General features: G+C 41.7%; 1 long non-coding RNA gene across 2 annotated transcripts in view; it reads left to right on the top strand.

The window, feature by feature from the left end:
* Positions 1–16,760, top strand: part of LOC112059564 (uncharacterized) — a 28,578-nt gene extending 11,818 nt beyond the window's left edge. The window contains exon 4 of one of the 2 annotated variants that reach the window (XR_010598611.1): positions 623–16,760. This is a non-coding gene — a long non-coding RNA (uncharacterized LOC112059564). The remainder of the gene's footprint in view (positions 1–622) is intronic. The other variant, XR_010598610.1, reaches the window with a different exon arrangement.
* Positions 16,761–19,612: the final 2,852 nt, after the last annotated feature.

Raw genomic sequence — 19,612 nt, 5'->3', positions numbered from 1 at the left:
AATATATTGGTTTAGTTTAAGAAAAGGCCATCATGGGATCAAGTAGGATTGAACTAGAATGGGTCAAGACAGACCCTTTTGTGCAAATGCTAGAGGCGTGTTAAAAAAGACAAACCAAGACCAGGGAACCAGAACATCAAAATCACTGCAGCAGAAAACTCTCCTATTCAAGCAAGCACTTAAGCATATGGAAGTTAAGGCTAAGCACATGCTTAAGTGCTTTATTGAACAGAAATGAACTAAGTATATACTTAAATTAAGTTTAACCAACCTTGGGGTATCTACATACTACTGGAATACAAATGAAATATTTTTTTTCGTTTTGAACACGGATATTTTTCCCAGTACAAAACTGGAACAGGCTCTCTCAGAAAAGCCATATTATCTATTAAGGTCATGTGGCTCTGACCTGATTGGAACAGCATGTAGAGTGCACTATGTATATTTACCCATTTAAAAAAAAAGTCATCTGGAATAATTTTTTTCTCTGACATGAATAATGTTGGTGGAGACACTAACGGATTAGGCTGCTGCTCTGATTCGCTTGCTAAAGTAAACACCAGGAAATATTGTAATCAGATCACATATTGCCATGGAGTAAAGTGACTAATTTCATTTTCAGCCACACTGAGAAGAAGCAGAAAGTGCATCAGGAAACTGACTGAGCTTTCTTTAGCGTGGGAATGAAAACACATGTGGGACCGATGGGCACTTTTGGCCTTGGTTTACCTGCCTGGGCTCTTGAGATGTGTCATCCAGAAGAATCATTTGAAATGAGATCACAAGGACTTTCATTCGCAGACAAACAGTACAAATGAGTTTCTATTTCTACCTCAGAGAGTGGTTTGGAGCTAGTTGAGTAGCTAGGAGCTTTGCATTGGTTCAGTTCCCAGCTTCTTGCTCTAGAATGTGCTTGGATTTGAGTCTGCATAAGCCTGGCCCAAGCAGAAGGCAAAAAATAAACAGCTGGAGTTTGGCAGGACAAAGAGGGGTCAGTGCAGAAAGGGAGTTGCCTAGATCTGTGACATGCAATTTGTGGCTTTAGAGCCACATATCTGGGCTCCCTGGACAGTTATTCTAACAGAGTCCACAGCCTTCCTGAGGTTATGGTAGAAACTGGATTCTCAGACAACAGGCCTTCGAGGCCCGGGGCTGCTGGGGTGGCCATTTCAGATGGGCAGGCAAACAAGGACAAGGGGGATCCTCAGGAGCAGCTGGCGCATATCATTGGCAATTAATAAATATAGAACAAGAATGATTTAGCAGTGGCAGCTGTGCTGATTGGCTTAGGAAAAGCCTGCGTAGCTGAGGAGCATCATTCTGACCAGAGGGGGTTTTGGAGGGGGGGGGGGGAAAGCTGTGCAAAGACAGGCTGGATGCCTATGGGATTGATAGAACAAATGGCTCACCAGGGTTAAAAGTTCTCATATTAGGGCCCATGGTTGTCCATTGCATTGGGTCACTGCTGGGATACCTCTGATCATTCAAGCAGTGAGGAATGTGGGAGGAGAGATACAGGTATTACCCCTCAACAGCTTCACATTGTGTTCTAATATGCTACATTGTGATGTTGCGCAGTATCCAGGCAGAACAAAGTTGAGCAGCAGTGAGGCAACGTTAAGACACTTCTGTGGCTGTCTGAAATTCTATTTGGTGGCTCTTCACCACCCCTGCTAGGACATCACCATTTTTCTAACCCAGGCTGTCTGGAGGGAACTCTGGAGATATCCAAAGCAATATTTTTCTCTCTGCCCCGACTATAAATCTGAGTGTCTGGGCCAAATTCCATTTAAAACAACATTCTGCTTAAATCCCCCTTGCAGGTTCAGCTGAGTACTGTATTCTTCACTTCTAAGCATAAGCATATGGAACCAGAAGTGTAAACTGATGTTTCTTGAAGTCAATGGAGAAACACAGAGTTACACCAGTTGAGAATTTAGCCCATGTGGTATTGATGTGCACTGTTGCCATATTCCACACCAGAGGTGGTTGCATTTCAGTAGTGGGTAAGCTCTTTAGGGCAGGATCCATCTCTTCGTTGTATGTACAGCGCCTAGCACAATGGAGTCCTGATCCATGATTTGGAGCCTTAGGAGTTACCCCAATATAAATAAATAATAATGGTCTCTTCACCTGCATATCATGGTTAGCCGAATCATGTTTCCTTTCTCCACTATCTCATGAGAAGTGAAAATAAATTCAAAGTTTAAAACCATTTACCAGATGTTAACTGGAATCATTTTACATATGCACATGGTATAACACATTCTGCAGAGATTCAGTAGAAATGACTTGAGCATGCTGCAGCTGAGGTGCATTGAAAAAATGAATACAGATGCTTGTCACGAGAGAACAAAAATAACTTTTCAGTAGAATACCTGAGGTTTAAAAAGTTGCACAAACTGTCAAGCCTCTTATTTTGGGTACGTCCCAGTCCTGTCTGTTATTAAATGCTGCCATATGGCAGTAGAGATGGACGGGTTTTGTTTCACTTAAGGGGAACAATACATTAGTGACAGGTTTCTTGGAGCCTAGTGGTGGTGCGTGCAGCTATGAAATTCTGATGCCTTTGTTTGTCTCGATACTGCATGTTACATTTCTAAGACTCTGCCTGTGTGCGTAGGCAACCACCATTGTGTGTTCAGAGTTTCTGGAGCCTCTGCAGAGGAGACACACACACTATGCTGTCTTGTGCTCCTCGTGGAAAAGTGCTGTAGGTTTATGGTATGGAGACATAGAACTTGGTCTAAAATCCTATCAAATGTAATATACAATAAGTGTCTGTTTTAAAAACGTACTTAATAGAACTTCATAGAGAATTGTATCCCCACTGTGCAATCTTTTAGGTTGGTTTAAAAATCCCACAGAAGGGAGATCATGGACATAATAATATAACCATGCTCAGTGCTGTATAAATTAAGCTTTGAATTAAATAGGTACAGAATGGGAATAAATGGGGCATACACTTTTAACAGCGCCATATTATGTATATCTTTCCATCTGGCTAAGTGAAGAATTAAAGATCTCTCTCGAAAGATGTTGATCACTCAAAGTGATTAGAAGTCAGCGGTAAATGTAGTGCGGTGCTGTGAGTGCTATTTTGCAATGGAAATGACTTCTTCATGGATCTGTAAGCAGCATATTGAATTCTGAGGGTTTTGTTGGTAGGATTGTGGCCAGATTTAATGAATGAATCCCTGACTATTTCAGAACAAAACTCATTTTTATGATGGTAGCATCTAGAAGCCCCAACCAAAAGCAGGGCTCCATTGTGCTAGACGACGTACAAAATGCATAGTGAGAGACTGCTGATGACCTCAGAGCTTACAATCAAAATAGACAAGATAGACAAATGGTAGGGAAAAGTAATATTATTACCCCATGTCACGGGGTGCTCTACTCACCCCTGGAGCACCTCCTTGTGGCCATGGCTGGGGATTAGCTCTGTCAGTCCAATGCCTCTTCCTGCAGGTGCTCAGACTGTCTCGCTCTCAAATCTCAACTGCTCCCTCTTCATGGCTAGGTCCTCCGGCCACCTCACTGGAGTTTTCCCCCTTCCAGAGGTTTGTGTTCTAAAATCTCTCTGCACTCACTGTCCCAGGCAGTCTTCCAATTCACTGCCTCTCAATGGTGCCACTTTCCCAGGGGCTAATAGGGGAACCCAGGCCCACCATCTTCTCTGTGTTCCTGCCCAGGGACCCTACAACCAGCAGCTAAGGTCTGCAGTGTCCCACGCCTTGCTGCTGTTTCCTATGTTACCTCCACCATCCTCCAGGCCAAAGTCCCCTTCTTCCTTAGACTCAGAGAGAGTGGCTGAAAACCTCTTCGCTGCATCCCCTTGGCTACCTGGCTTTAAATGAGCCCTGGCTTTTCCTGCCCAGGTGAGCTTATCCTTTAGTTTGTCCTCATTGCTTCTTGGCTCCTCCCCCAGGCGAAGCCTAGGCAGTTAACTGACCCACCTAGTCACTGTAACCCCTTTAGTGGTGGGTGTGGGGTGAACACCCCATCACATGCCATTTTACAGATGGAAAACTGAAGCCCAGAGAAGGGAAGTGGCTTGCCCAAACTCACACAGGGAGTCTATGGCAAAGCTAGTAATTGAACGCAGATCTCCTGACTTCCACTCCCGTGACTTAACTATAGTGCATATCACTTCTAACTTTATAAACCAGTGAACCAACAACTGCTTTCAGGACCTGACCCTGCAGATATTGAAGCACGTAAGTAACTCTTCTCATCGTATTGTTTGAGGAGCAAGCTCTCAGGGTGCAATCGTAATCGCTTTGATTCAAGTTCCCTTATTATTAGAAATACTCACGTGTTTTGTGCGGATAGTGAAAACTGACGAGTCAGAGAAACCACAGAGACGCTGTAGGAGACATAAATAATGAACCGTTGTAAAGTACTTTGACATCCCCTCATGACATCTTTGATAGAAGTACAAAATGTTGTTGGTAGAGCTTATCATGGTATAGATGATGCTGAGAAGTCCCAAACCGCTTACTTGGGGTGGGAGGTATTGTAATATAATTAGAAGACCCCGCAATGAGTGCTTCATTCAAACCAGGATGTGTGGAGACCTTGGTGCAGATTCTAAGCTGTGCCTCATCTGTGCTGGGTACAGCAGGAGATGCCAAAGAGCTCTTGGTGGTTCCTTGATGCTGGGGTAGTTTAGAGCAGCCTCAGGGCTGCTTTAAACTACCGGGCTGGCGGCTGAGCACTTCTGAAAATTGGTCTCCAAATGCATGTGCTGCATGCTAGTCCCATACCTGTAATTGTACCCCATACCTGAAAATCTGCCCCTGACTACTTTTAAAAATTTCCCCATAGTGTGCAGAATTCTTTCTATAACCCCAGTTTCAGGATTCCTTACTTCTGATTCCTAATTTTCAACAATGAAACTGAGAGGAACCCCAAATTTGTGGGCAATGTAAGCAACTTTGGGACTGAAATGAGGGGTATGCAGGTTATACATTTGGAGTGGGTAAAACTGACCAAATCCCAGTTAAAACACAGTGAAACTCCTCTGAAACCCATGATTTCATCTTGCTGATTTTACATTTCAACCAGATATCCTGCCATCAGTTTTCTTTGTTTAGATACAACAGACATTGCTACACAGCACCACACTGCAATCTAAAAGTAAGTGGATTAAATATATAACAGTTGACAAGGCTGCAGATAGGGAGGTTAGAGAGCACATATGTGGAATGTATAAACTGTGCTAATTAAGCTTTAGCGGAAACAATTTAGACTGTCAGTCTAGCTGGTATAAATTTGTCCTCCCTCTTTTGTTTGATTTGTGTATAGCCTCAATCTTAGCCTGACTCTCTGAATTAAGCTCAGCAGGAAAATACACAGGGATTCTACTTAATAGCTAAGACAACTTCCATACCTCCTAGAACAGAAGCACAACATCCTCTTTGTTTTCTCAGTTATACTAAATATGGGCAAATAGGTATATAGCAGCAAATTGCATATGCAATTAACAGGATTGTTACTGGGAAAATTAAAGACAAATAGCAAATATATATATAGTCGTCGTCTGACTGAATGTGGGAACGTTTCCTTGGAAAAATTTCCCACATGATTATGTTTTATAAACCTAAGTTCTTACTATCCTTCCCAGTAATCAGGTCCCATGGGACTACTGTATTCTGATGTGGAAACAAAACCTAGCAAACAATCTACATTATTTAGCAATAATATGTATTTCGGTTAAAGGGACATTGTCAAAGATATCATCAAATCATATGTGCACTCTCTCTATAAAACCTCACTTAAATTTCTAACATCACCTCATTTAAAATGGAAAGTATGGTTTGAATCTTTTTTAGTTTCCAATATGTGCTAACTTTTAAATGTTCCAGGCAACATGTACAAGGAAATTAGATTAGTCAGTTTCACATGGTTTCCAGCTCTCATGTGCCATCACAATACTACACAGTTTGAATTGGAAACACTGCAAGAGGACATTGCAATCCCAAACAGCTCATCCCGACATTGCTACTTTTAGCTTTTAACAGCCATATGGGAAGAATCTGAGCAGTGGCTCTCAACCTTTCCAGACTATTGTAACCCTTTCAGGTGTCTGATTTGTCTTGCGTACCCCCAAGTTTCACCTCACTTAAAAACTACTTGCTTACAAAATCAGACATAAAAATGTAAGTGTCACAGCACACACTTACTGGAAAATTGCTTACTTTCTTATTTTTACCATATAATTATAAAATAAATCAATTGGAATATAAATATTGGACTTACATTTCCGTGTATAGTATACAGAGCAGTATAAACAAGTCATTATCTGTATTTTAGTTTGTACTGACTTTGTTAGTGCTTTTTATGTAGCCTGTTGTAAAACTAAGCAAATATCTAGATGAGCTGATGTATCCCCTGGAAGATCTCTGAGTACCCATAGGGGTACACCTATTGAGAACCACCAATCTAGAAGTTTACCCATATTACATGTCCTATAAAAGGCAGCCTACTCTATCTAATTGCATTTATAAAATATTCTCACTGTAATATCTACTGCCACATATTTCCTCCAAATCCAGGTCAGAGGTTTTTCTTTGTGAACAGTAGGGGGGATTAAGGGTAAAACCCGGATAAGAGCCCAGGTTAACTGTGCAGGGTAGACATACCCTTTAGGGATGAGAAAGAAGTTTCCAGTGAATTATAATCTTTGCGGATAAGAGCCCAGGTTAACTGTGCAGGGTAGACATACCCTTTAGGGATGAGAAAGAAGTTTCCAGTGAATTATAATCTTTGTAACAGGTTGGCAAATATGCGACAAAACTTCACCATCCCCTCTGTGACATATTGTACTGTACAGATTTCAGACTCGTCAAAGATGCTCTTTCTCTGTGAGATCACATTGATTTCAAGCGGCTTCAAGGGCAAAAGTCAACTAGCTATATGAAGGCTTGTTTGCACCATTCTTTGGTCCCCCTGGGTCGTCATCTAACTCTGTCTCATTGACCCAGAGACTTTTTCTTTTTACTGTGCTATTCAGCTGGGGTTGATCATCAGAGAAGTGTCAGTCCTTTGATCTAAATTCTGGCCTCACGTACACGTCATTTGTGTTTTATTATCTTCTTTTCTAGAAGTTCCAATCGTGTAGGGACACTGGCTAAAATACTTCTCTGATGGCAAAATTCCCATTGGCTTCAACAAATCCAGGATTTGACCCATGTTCTCCCTTTGGCTTTCATGGCACTGGCCCCTGTGACTTTAACTTTTGCCAGCTTCCTTGTAGTTACATGAGAATTTTGGCCAATAGCCTCTGAATACTGAACAACAATCAGATTAAGCATAACTTGTTCACCAATGTCAATATGGGATCCCCCTGCCACAGCCTGAGAAAAGACATGGACCTTACTCCTGAACTTAAAGGTCTTCAGACTCCATAGGCATAAGAGCAGAATCTGATTTAATGGGTCAAATTTAGCCCAGGATTATAATTAGTATAATGAGTAAAGCTGATGCAATTCCGATGAATACTGATCAGGAGAGCTGGTTTAAAAAAACAAAAAAACAAAAAACAAAAAAAAAAAAAAAAAAAGGTTCGATTAGAATTCATGAGATTTGCGAAAATTGTGTCCCTTTTTTCTATATTTAAAATTTCAACAATACAAAATTTAAAATGTCTGAATTTGAAACATTTCAAACAGATCTGTTGATTGAAAATTGGAGGGGGTGGATTTGGGGAAAATGTAGACAATTTTTTTTTATTTCAAGATGTTCAACATTTTGAAATTTTTAACATTGTGAAATATGATCATTTAATGCTTGCTATACTGGGCATAGGATGGGCATTAAAGGCATATAGTCAGCATGGAATAAGGATCGGGAACAAGAGAAGCATAGGATATAAAGGAGGCATTGTGGTTCATCGAAGATACCTGGGGAGAAAGGACACGAAGACCTGAGAGACGTACAAAAGAAGACGGTTGTGTAAAATCTGGAAGAGGTTTCAAAAAAGAACTAGATAAGTTCATGGAGAACAGGTCCATCAATGGCTATTAGCCAAGACGGGCAGGGTTGGTATCCCTAGCCTCTGTTTTCCAGAAGCTGAGAATGGGCGACAGGGAATGGATCCTTGATGATTTCCTGTTCTGTTCATTCCCTCTGAGGCACCTGGCATTGGCTGCTGTCGGAAGACAGGATACTGGGCTAGACGGACCTTTGGTCTGACCCAGTATGGCCGTTCTTAGGGGCAAGGCTTCAGATGGAAGCAATGCCTGGGAGGCAGATCACCAAACATACTATTCTAGTTCTGGGTTGACGAACTTTTCCATATTGTTTCCTCCACGTTACGATAGATTTTAAAAAACTGGGCTCTCCTCCCATTTAGCCATAAAGAAAGGGAGGCCTGAACCCTGTTAATTCATACATTTGTAGATTTTAAGGGCCACAAGGGACCATTCTGATAATCTAGTCTAACCTCTTGCATAACACAGGCCATAGACATCCCAAGTTGAGAACCCATGGAATGTTATTTAAGGGCCCACCCTGCTTTTATTAAGCCCTTCCCAAGACCTATAAAAGCCATAAAATGTTGGGGCAGTGAGACTACTTTTTTTTTTACGATGTAGCAAGTTAACAGCACTTTTGATTATTTATTACCTGTCTTTGTATTTCCTATTTTTCTTGTGCATACACTTCATACCCCACAGCTGGAAGTGGTGGGAGGAGATGGACTGGAACTGAATGCTTGCTTATAGTTGCATTCCATCATTTAAGAGATCACATAGCTCATTTTCTCACTGGGGTCGTATCCTCTCAGACCATGTATTTTGCCTAGGGAAGAAAATAACTTTCTTGAAAGATGTTGTTTTTTAAAACACACAAGATACAAAAGCATTTTTGACACCAAACAAAGATCCCGAGTTTCATCCTCTTGCCACAAGCTGGAAAATAAAGCCCTGTGCTTAAAGATAAGTTAGCTGAAGGGTTTGTTGGTTTAATGAGATATAATAGATAAAGATAAGCAGCGTGAGAATAACAGCAGTACTTGGCATTCATATAGCACTAATCTACCTAGACATAAAACCTATCTTCACAACTCTCCTTATTAAACTCTTGTATTATGGCAGTGCCCAATCAGGATCCATTGTGCTAGGTGCTGCACAAACACATAGGGAGAGACAGTCCTGCTTTGAAGAGCTTGCAGTCTAAATAAGTCTAAGACAAAGAGTGGGAGAAGGGAAGTATTATGATCCCCATTTTACAGATGGAGATGTGGAGCCCAGCGCGGTTGCATGACTTGGCATGGTTACTCAGGAAAGCTGTGGCAGAACCAGGAAGTGAATCCTGATCTTTTCGGTCTCAGTGCTTTAACCACAAGACCTTAGGAGATGGGAGGTCAATAGCAACAGTGTGCTTGTGGTTATGAAATATACCGCCTTTTCCTCACGGACAGTCCATTCCTTTAGCCATATACTCTTACGTGTATAGAAATTAAACTGGTTTGCAAATACATCATATGGCAAATTGTTTCACATATCATAAGAAATGCATAATATCCGTATGGGATGTTTTGACATTGCCAGAACTTTTCCCTTCCTAAATGAAATGTGAGTGAAATTGATCTGATTTCATGAAGCATTTTGATTTTGATGGAAGTGCATATTCCTGTGGAAAATGGTTCCCTCAAAGTTTCTCCAACCAGCTCTGTTAGTCACGTCTGAAAATCTTAGCTGTGGTTTTTAGGTATATGAATCTCAAGGCATTGAATGGGAACCACATCTGAAGTGTCAAAACTGGGATTAGAACTCAACAGTTCTTTGCTGTCAGGAGTATTTTCTCAATGCCCATGTCCTAGTCAGTTTACTCTTCAAATCACATCTTACATAGTAACTCTTGCAAAATAACTAGTTGACCCATGGGTAAATTACAGTACCAAAGTTTCTTTAGTTTGTGTGCCTATATAATGCCATTATAGAATCATAGAATATTAAGATTGGAAGAGATCTCAGGAGGTCATCTAGTCCAACCTCCTGCTCAAAGCAGGACCAACACCAACTAAATCATCCCAGCCAGGGCTTTGTCAAGCCGGGTCTTAAAAACCTCTAAGGAAGGAGATTCCACCACCTCCCTAGGTAACGCATTCCAGTACTTCACCAGCCTTCTAGTGAAATAGTGTTTCCTAATATCCAACCTCAAGAGGTCCCTTATATTTTAAATGTAAATTTCTATCTCAATATAGTATTGCTTAACGACAATGTATTATTTTGGAAATTTCCTGCCTCCCATGCAAACCAACTTTAGTACAAATAATAATAAAGTAATTTAGTCCGCATTGATGTTTTGCTACTTTCCCAACAGTGCTTCTGCACAAGCTGAGCAGAATATGCTCTCTACAAAAACAATTCCTGAACAGCAGGGCAGATCCTTCACTGCTGTAAACTGGTGTAGCGCCATTGACTTCAGTGCATCTGTGCTACTCCCAGTAAGGGATCAGAGTTTACATGAGCAATTAGAGCAGCAGGCAAGCTGTCCTCGCACACGGAAAGAAACAGCACGTTTTGTACAAACGGGAACAGATTACGTGCTCTGAGGGAGCTGAGTTTCCACAGAGTAATTTCATTAAGGCTGGAATTCAACCCTGTGAGAATGGAATCAGCACAACGCCTATGCAATATTTCAATTCCACTTGAACAGTATTTTATGGACTTAAATGGTGCGTTGTGTCAGTCCCATCTACATCCTAAAAGATATGCTCATTATTTTATCTTTTACAATGTTTAAGCAATAAGGGGGATCTCACCATTGACTTCATTAGGCTTTGGATTGGGCTTGAATTACTAACATGTTTGAGGGACAAGGTGGGTGAGGGAATATCTTTTATTGGACCAACTTCTGTTGGTGAGGGAGACAACCTTTTGAACGTAAGCTCAAAAGCTTGTCTCTCTCACCAATAGAATTTGGTCCAGTAACAGAAAATTACCTCACCCACCTTGTCTCTCTAATATCCTGTGAGCAACACAGCTAGAATAACACTGCATACATATGAAAAAGGTTTTGCAGAAAGTTTTCATTTTTTGAAAAATGGCCTCTTTTCAAAAATGAAACTATCTGCAAAGAAACTGTCAACATAAGAGAGAATTTCTGTTTTGTATAACTATTTTGCACAATATTTTTTAACGGAAAGGCTTATGATTACAAACCCAAACCTAGGCCTCAATTTGGGAACCTTCCAAGCAAACCTGGGAAGTCATTTTATGATTTTCCATTGAAATCATGCGAGGAAACCTCATAGCGGCTCACGATGGTGAGACATGACTGAGTTTTACTTTGCGTTCAGTCTACACAGGTGCCTGCCTTTGAGTGGGTGGATTTGAATGAACCTGAAATTAAAAGAAAATGTTTCTATGGCTATATAGTAAAAACTGCTGAAAATGTCACAAACCCTAGTTCTAGTGGATTTATAACCTATCTACTGTAGCTATATATTGCTAGAGTGCCATCATTGTAGTACCTGGGCACCACAGTTTGGTTAAGAGACCATTATTGCTCTTACTCTGTGCTCCCAAACTATTAGAATCATAGAATATCAGGGTTGGAAGGGACCTCAGGAGGTCATCTAGTCCAACCCCCTACTGAGAGCTGGACCAATCCCCAGACAGATTTTTGCCCCAGATCCCTAAATGTCCCCCTCAAGGACTGAACTCACAACCCTGGGTTTAGCAGGCCAATGCTCAAACCACTAAGCTATCCCTCCCCCCCCTAAAAAATTGAAAGCCCAATAGCTATTCCACTCTAGCTCCACACATTAGGGTACCTTTACACAGCAGTCGGGAGGTGTGACTGCAGCATGCCATTCCCAAACTAGCTTTGATCTAGCTAGCTAGCTAAAAATAGCATCAAAGCCATGGCAGCACAGGCTAGCCATTGAGTGCAAGCCCTCTGGGACACTAGATATGTATTCGGGTGACAAGCCCATGCCACTGCAGTTTCACTGCTGTTTTTAGTGGACCAGTTAGAGCCTGGTATGGCTACAGTCACATCTCCCAACTGCTGTAGAGATATACCCTAAAAGAGTGTCTTTTTGCAGTTTAGCTGAATCCACTTCTAAAGTTGATTAATATTAGGTTGAGTCATTTTGCTCCACTTTGCTACCTACATTGTATTTCTCTCCACTTAGTACAGTGTAATTCCCAGTTAAGAGCAATTTTTGATTTTTTGGATACATAATACATATTCCTTTATATGATAGAATGGCTTTGCCGCGTTGTTTTCATGCACTACTTAACATCACACTGTTGAAACAAACAGAAATCCTATGTAATGGTCTGGAAATTAGAAAGAGAAAGAAACATTTCACTGAATTACCTGGATAATTCAGCACTTGACACTTGATAAATTACGTTTACTTTCAATACATTGGAGCTCATTACGGCAGATGGAAGTTAAAAGCAAATGACAGTTCTTGAAACAAACTGAGGAAAGATGAAGTTTGCTGAGTGCCTGAACTATTGCTAAGTAACTCAGTGAATCTTTTTAATTTAGTTCATGTATATTTGATGAGAGTTCAGTTATTCTGTGGTGAGCCTGCCTATAATGAAGCAATACAGGCACACATATTCATTTTAAATACAAGGAATCTATTATTAATTATATGTAATTTATTTCTTTCGTACATCAGCCCTGGAGACTATGGGTAGAATTTTCAAAAATCCCTAGGTGACATAGGCACTTGGAAGCCCACATCCCATTGACTTTCAAAGAATCCAAACAGGACTTTGTTGCTTCTTGAAAATTGAACCTAGGGCAACAGACACTTTAGCAATTCTTAGTGACTGAGACTTGCACTAGCAAAGAGCGGGTTAATTCAATGTACTGCATTTGACCTTCGACTTTAAAACACCAACAACACACAAAACTGATCCACCTGCTCTCATCATTGGACAACACACTCTCTCCGTCGCAGTGATGCAGTTCAGACCTATGGGATGACCAGGTTATGCGGTTCTAGCACTCTGAATATTGTACTCATTGCTTGTTATACAGGCGAGTGACCTGGTATAAAACACTCCAGAAACTCTGATGTTTACTAATACACCAGAAAACCACTCCCATGCCCCCTCCTGAGCTCCACTAATGGCTTCCCATATGAGGTGTCAGTCCTAATATTCTGACCTATCTAAAACATACAGGTTTAACTCTGAAGGGATTATCCAGTTCTATAGGCTTTAAATTGGCTGCATGGCAGCTGAGTTATTCTAGTCATGTCATGTAGCGGGGATCATTGTAGCATTGTTCCCTGATGGATTCAAGGGAACTACATACAGGAAATCAAAGATGTAATTGGAAAAACAAAATTAAACTAAACTAATAGTCTTCCCATGAGAAATCAGTTTGCATTTCTAAATGTCTGGATGCATTTCTGTCTGGAGCTAAGAATCCAGAGGCAGCTCCTTTGCTGGTATATATCAGCACTGAGTCCGCTGGAGCGCTGCTGATTTACCCCAGTGCACATCTGGCCCCACATCTCAAGGACACGGGTGTATAAATCAGCGTGTTTGGCCGTGAGACTTTTGTTCTTCTCAAAGGATACAGTAATGCTCACACAAATGGCCAATTTGAGGCTGCATAAAATTGTCTTGGTTTCATTTCCTCGGCTAAACAAATGGCCCCTTTAAAAAATGAAGTGGGAAATAAATATATTGAAGGAAGGAGAGTGCAATTTGTTTAAAAATCAAATGCAAAGCCAGGGTCTGATCCTGTGAGGTGCTTTGGTGACCTATTGAAGTCAGTGGGAGCTAAGCGTGCTCAGCATTTATTTAGGTGCCTGTGACTCTTCTCAGGTAAGTCTGTCCCTCTTTCCACTCCCTTGTAACCCAAATGCAGCAGGGGCCCTTAACAGAGCCCCATTCACTTTTTCCTGCCAGCCAAAGACCTACCGCATTCAGTTGCAGTGAACATATTTTGATGCAGAAGTGCCTTTTTGCAGGTGCAATCCTGATCTACATATTCAAGAATCCAGTTATGGAATTTTATAGGCTCACTGGGCGTGGGTGGATTTTGACAGAACCAACCCCAGTTCTGTACAGGTTTGGAAACGGAACCTTTGAAATCCAAGCCTCCAAGTTGTCTACGTTTTAGCTACGTTTCACAGGCTGAACTGTTTATGCAGCCTCGACAACAATCAGATGCTTCTGAGTACCAGGATGTGCGTTTTCATAATAGCACTTGACCTTTTATTTTGCCCTAGTGGCTCCTTCACCATTGTTTTTATAAAGGTGGCTGATTGTATTGAACTCATTGCAGAGTCAACAAGATGCTTTTGTGACAAGTCAAAAGAGATGCCTCATGAATCTATGAGTAGGATGAGCTAAAAATGGCATCACTGTGCTCTCAGCTTCTGTCAAAAGTTTCCAAATAATTTCCCAAGGTGGCCATCCTGCTGCCTAATTCTATCTTCCCTTTCCAGGAGACCCTTCTGCAGATTGCTCTCAAGTAGCACTAAAATAGCAATGAGTTTTTAGTGCATGCGATTTAAGAAAAATAAATCATAGGAACTTAGAAATTGCTATGCCTAGTCACACTAGTGCACTTTCCAGTTCAGTATCTCGACTCTGGCAGCGGCCAATGCCAGAGAAAAGAGCAACAAGTCCTGAAGTGGGCAATTATAGAAAACCTGTCCACAAGGGAAGTTTCTAATTCCCTCAGTTAGTGTGTAGCGTAGCAGGTGTGGGTATAAAGATCTGGATCTGAAATTTCCCAGAGTTTAGGGTGGTTAAGATCTGGGGAGCTTGGTTCAAGTCATTATGGCTAAAATTCTGGTCCCATTTTGAAAGTTTTGCCATTGACGTCCATGGTGCCAGGATTTGCCATATAGATGAAGAATTATTTGCTATAAGCATCATGTATTATTTGCAATATAGCAGCACCTACTGGTCCCTGCGACGGACCAGGACTCCATTGTGCTAGGCGCTGTACAAGCACATAACAAAAGTATGGTCCTTGCCCCAGGACGTTGCAATCTAAGCACTCGTGAGAAAGCAGGGAATTTCAGGTTTCAGTTAATGCTTTTTATGTTTTAAATTAAATCAAGGGTGTTGTCAGCTCTCCTGTTTTTAGTGTGACTCGAGGTATTTACTGTTTTCCTTAAAGACACTGTTTCTAGAATCCTGTGACACTGAGAATCTCAGCTTTCAATAAAAAATAAGGACGTTTCTCACCCTCGTGATTGTGGAAAAAAGCTGGAAAATGTGACCCGAATGCACCTTAAAGGCTCATATACCAGAAGACAAATAAAAAGTACCCACCATTGACTATTTTTAAAAAAGATCTCATGATTTTTAGGCCAATGTAATGAGTTTTATATGCTTGGGGTTGGGAATACTGCAATCAACAACATATGGCATGAAACCAGATTTAGTGACTCAGAACTCCCAAACTCTGTATGTCTTCATGGCTCTTTCTAGCCTATTCCCTGTTAGACATCTGCAGTGTCCACAAATCACACTATGACACAGCAGAGAGTTTGCAGCTGGATCTGTGTCCAAACTTTTCCAAAATTCAGAGGTTCTCAGATTCAGCGGTTTGATTTCTCCCATTCTAGACACAGGCCAGGTGTGAAGTAGAGTAAAACTTCCCTGAAGTTATCAAATCTGGGGGGTTGGTTTCTGCCTTAACTAGTATAAATTGAATTACATTATAGCCAAGCTTGCAGTAGTACAAAAAGGGTTTACAACTGACTTGAAATTTCCCTGTAGCTACTCTGAAAGCAAACTGAACCAGTCTCTGAGATTCGTATGAGTGTAAATCAACGCCTTTATACTCCCTCACTGCAAGACTGTCAGATGCTAAATGGACTTAAGGTCTGTTTCAGCAGGACAGTTCTTACATTTAATAGTATCTTAAAATGCTTCAGGAATTCTTCCCAATAATTCTGTGGTGAAAAGTGAAATATGGAACTTTTGGGGGCCAGTTCTTCGGCTCACGTAAGGCGATGAAGCACCACTGACTTCCAGAGGGTTTAAACAAAAAAATAGAAAATGGGATGAAATTAATAGAAGGTATCAAAGCAAAATCAACATAAGCCTGATTCTGATCTCACTCACAGAAGTGCGAATTAGGAATAACTCCACTGAAGTTCATGAAAGTATTGGAGCAGGTCAAAAATTTTCTATCAAAAACATTTTTTATGCAAAAGTGCTTTTAAACGAAAATTGAATTTTAAGTGAAAAAAACTCAGTGTGTATGGGGGGAAGGGGTCACAGAAAACCCTCAAACTGACATTTTTTTTACAACTCCCCCCAAAATAAAAGAAAACTTTACAAAAATGAGAAGTTTTTGTTTCAGTCAAAATTTTTGTAAAACCATTGTTGGATAAATTCAGAATAATCCCTATGTCTGCTGTCTCCTACTTCGGAAATGCAAGTATCTAGTCTGAGAGATTCATTGTGTTTTTAATATAAAAGAACGTGGCTTATTTTTTTCTATATATTAAGCTAAGACAAACAACACACATGCGTATATTTTAAAGATATAATATAGTATCTTATCTGTGTAATATCACCACTGCAGAAGATGGGCTAGAACATAGAACTTTGCTTGACAATAAAAACCATGGACTGAGTAGAGACACTGGATTTTTGCCTTATTACAACAATCTATAACCCACTAACAACCTCCCCCAATCTGCCTTTTTTGTCTCCCGTCCTTTCCCTCTATGACTGGAGGGGTCTTAGTGGGTCACCTCACCTTAAATGATCCCTTGAAATATGGGTTAACTACTTATGCTAACCAATCTGTTCCACCTTGTATTTAGCTGTGACATTTTTGAGTAGGTTTCCCAGACCTAAGGAAGAGCTCTATGTAAGCTCAAAAGCTTGTCTCTCTCATTGACAGAAGTTGGTCCAGTAAAAGATATTACCTCACCAACCTTGTCTGTAGAACATAGTTTCTCAACCTGAGGTCACAACCCCCAGCAGGTTGCAGACAGTCATTAAATGTGTCTCCCTTTCTTTGTGGATAGATTGGTGGGTGGGGGAGTTGGAACACCTTGAAACTCTGGTCTGTTTTACCATGGGGTTCACCATCTAGAAAAGAGTGGGAACCACTGGGCTAGAAGATCTCACAAGTCTTTTCCATCTTTATCGTCTATGATTCGTAACACTTTCTATTGCTTAGCAGTGAATGGTTTCTGAGCTCCCTCTCGTGGAAGATATATTCTTTGCAGTTTAAGCTTGTGAATGTCTTCCCTTCTGGCTTTTCTTGCTGCTTTTCCAGGCATTTCTTGGGAAACTATTCCACTGCTCCTTTACTTCTAACTTCTTTTTGGGCTTTTTTATTCATCACATCAAGCCCATTCCTGGAGCTCATACTCCAGACCACCTTTCATTGAATAAGTAGAAGGTTTGGATGCTGTATGTGCGTGTAGATATAATCTTAAGGGACAAAATACACTCGGAATAGGGGATGCAGAAAAGACAAAATGCAGCAGAGCTGCTGCACGAGGTGTAGGCAGCTCCAGAGCAGGCACATGTGATTTTTAGATCACCAGTGTGTACTGAAATTGAGATTTGCTCTAGCTCATTGTACTCTGATGACAGGAATTGGAGAAAGAGGACCAGGTTTCCGGAGGGGGCGTGTATAGGTCAGGAACCCATGTTGCCAACTCTCATGATTTTATTGTGAGTCTCACAATATTTGGTGTTTTTCATAAGGCCCTAGCCCCTGCACTCCCAGGACTATATGAAAATCTCCTCTTTCATTTAAAAAAGATTCTAGCCTTCATGAATGCCCAGAAAAACTGACATTTGACCCAAACGCACTTTGGGACTCATTAACCAGAGTCAAATTAAAAAGAAACCAATTAAATATATATATATGAATGTTAAGCCTTTTCATTTGGGGGGGGGGGAAAGGAGGAGGCTGGAGTCATGATTTTTGAATGCTTGGAGTTGGCAACACTGGGAAGCAGAGGCTCAAGAATGCAAATCCTGGGGCTTGCACTGGGAGAGAAGCCGTGGAACCTCAGTATATAACACGCTGGCTTCTCGGCATATTTAGGAAAACCCTGTTTCTTACAGCTCAGCCCTGCTGCATCAGTTCTTGGTAACGAAACAGCCAGTGGGAGCATCCACAACTATGCAGAACCATTGGCTAAAATCCCCTGTCGAGGATGCGGTATGGGCATGTCAATTATTTTCACAGGGCTCAGTTCACCCATCAGAGTAAGGGGTGCAGAAGGGTCCCGGTGCAGCAGAGCTGCTACACGTGGTGTGGGCAGCTCCACCGGAGGCACATAGGAATCTTGAAACCCCCATGTATGGAGTTTGCTGGGGCACGAGGGCTCAAGCAGTAGTGGGGGAAGGGCTGTGCCTCTGTTCATTCAGGTTTTCACACCATAATACCGCGTGCTTGAGTTTTTTTTGTGGGGAGTCGCACGCTGCCCTTACTGCTCCCCCTGAAATTTCTCACTACTCCCACAGAATCCTACGTGTTCCTAATGATCAGTAAAATAACTTTAGAAGTATCTATTGCTTAAACAGGGGCCACACAGTTTCCACAAGGTTGTTACCTTTAAGGAAGCTTACAAAGGACCTAAACCTGAAATCCTTGCTATGGCTTGCCCTGAGATATCAGGGTAGAGGGCTGGGTCAGAGCCAAGATTAGAACTTGGGAATTCCTGGCTCCGCATCTAGCATTCACACCCTACCTCTCCTGACTACAGCAATGGCAACCATTGTTCATTAAGGAGGGCCTGATTCTCCACCGCCTTGCATCTTTTGGAGTCATGTGTACAAACCCACAGCACAATGGAGCCGTAACTGGGGTTCCTAGGCACTACCGCAATACACATAATAATGTATGGCTGTTTAAAGAGAATATCAATCATTCTGATGTGGTAGCTGCAAGCGGCTGGCCTGTTTCCCCAGACTGCTGGGGACTCTCTGCCACTCAAGTCTCTTTCAGGGCACAGGTTTGTACTTCAGACATTAACCCTAGGCAAAACATCAAAGCAAAAACAGTTCCTCTGCCCACCGAGGGCTACAGCTACCAAAGGCTTTCCCACCCAGGGACACCAGAAAGACTGCAAAAAGGTGGTGGGGGGAGCAACCCAAACATTTAGAAAACCTACTGAGCAAGGCTGTGTCTGTTACTTTAAGCAAAGCCATAATAAACATATTATTGCTAATTCCATAGGCCATATCTGCCCATTGCTCACGACAGGAGTCACAAAAAAGACAACACACGAAAACTCAACACAATCTCAAACAGCAATAAACAATAAGCAGTAGTTAAACAGGTAGCTTTTTTGACAACTATATTCAAACCATTTATGACTATCGCCATTACTGGGCAGCAATTAAAAAGAAAGCGAAAGAAAGGCCAAATTTCAGAGTCAGGACCGGCTCCAGGGTTTTTGCCGCCCCAAGCGGCGGAAAACAAACAAACAAATAAAACCCATGATCGCAATTGCGATCCGCAGCACTCCGATGGCAGCTCCACCGCGCTGAAGAAAGTGGCGGTAATTCGGCAGCAGGTGCTTCCCTCCGAGAGGGACCCGCCTCCGAACTGCCGCGGAACCCAACGTGCCGCCCCTTCCCCTTGGCCGCCCCAAGCACCTGCTTGCTGGGCTGGTGCCTGG

Source organism: Chrysemys picta, chromosome 2 (genome assembly GCF_011386835.1).
Source record: "Chrysemys picta bellii isolate R12L10 chromosome 2, ASM1138683v2, whole genome shotgun sequence".
NCBI lineage: Eukaryota > Metazoa > Chordata > Testudines > Emydidae > Chrysemys > Chrysemys picta.
This window is presented reverse-complemented; position numbering and strand designations above follow the sequence as displayed.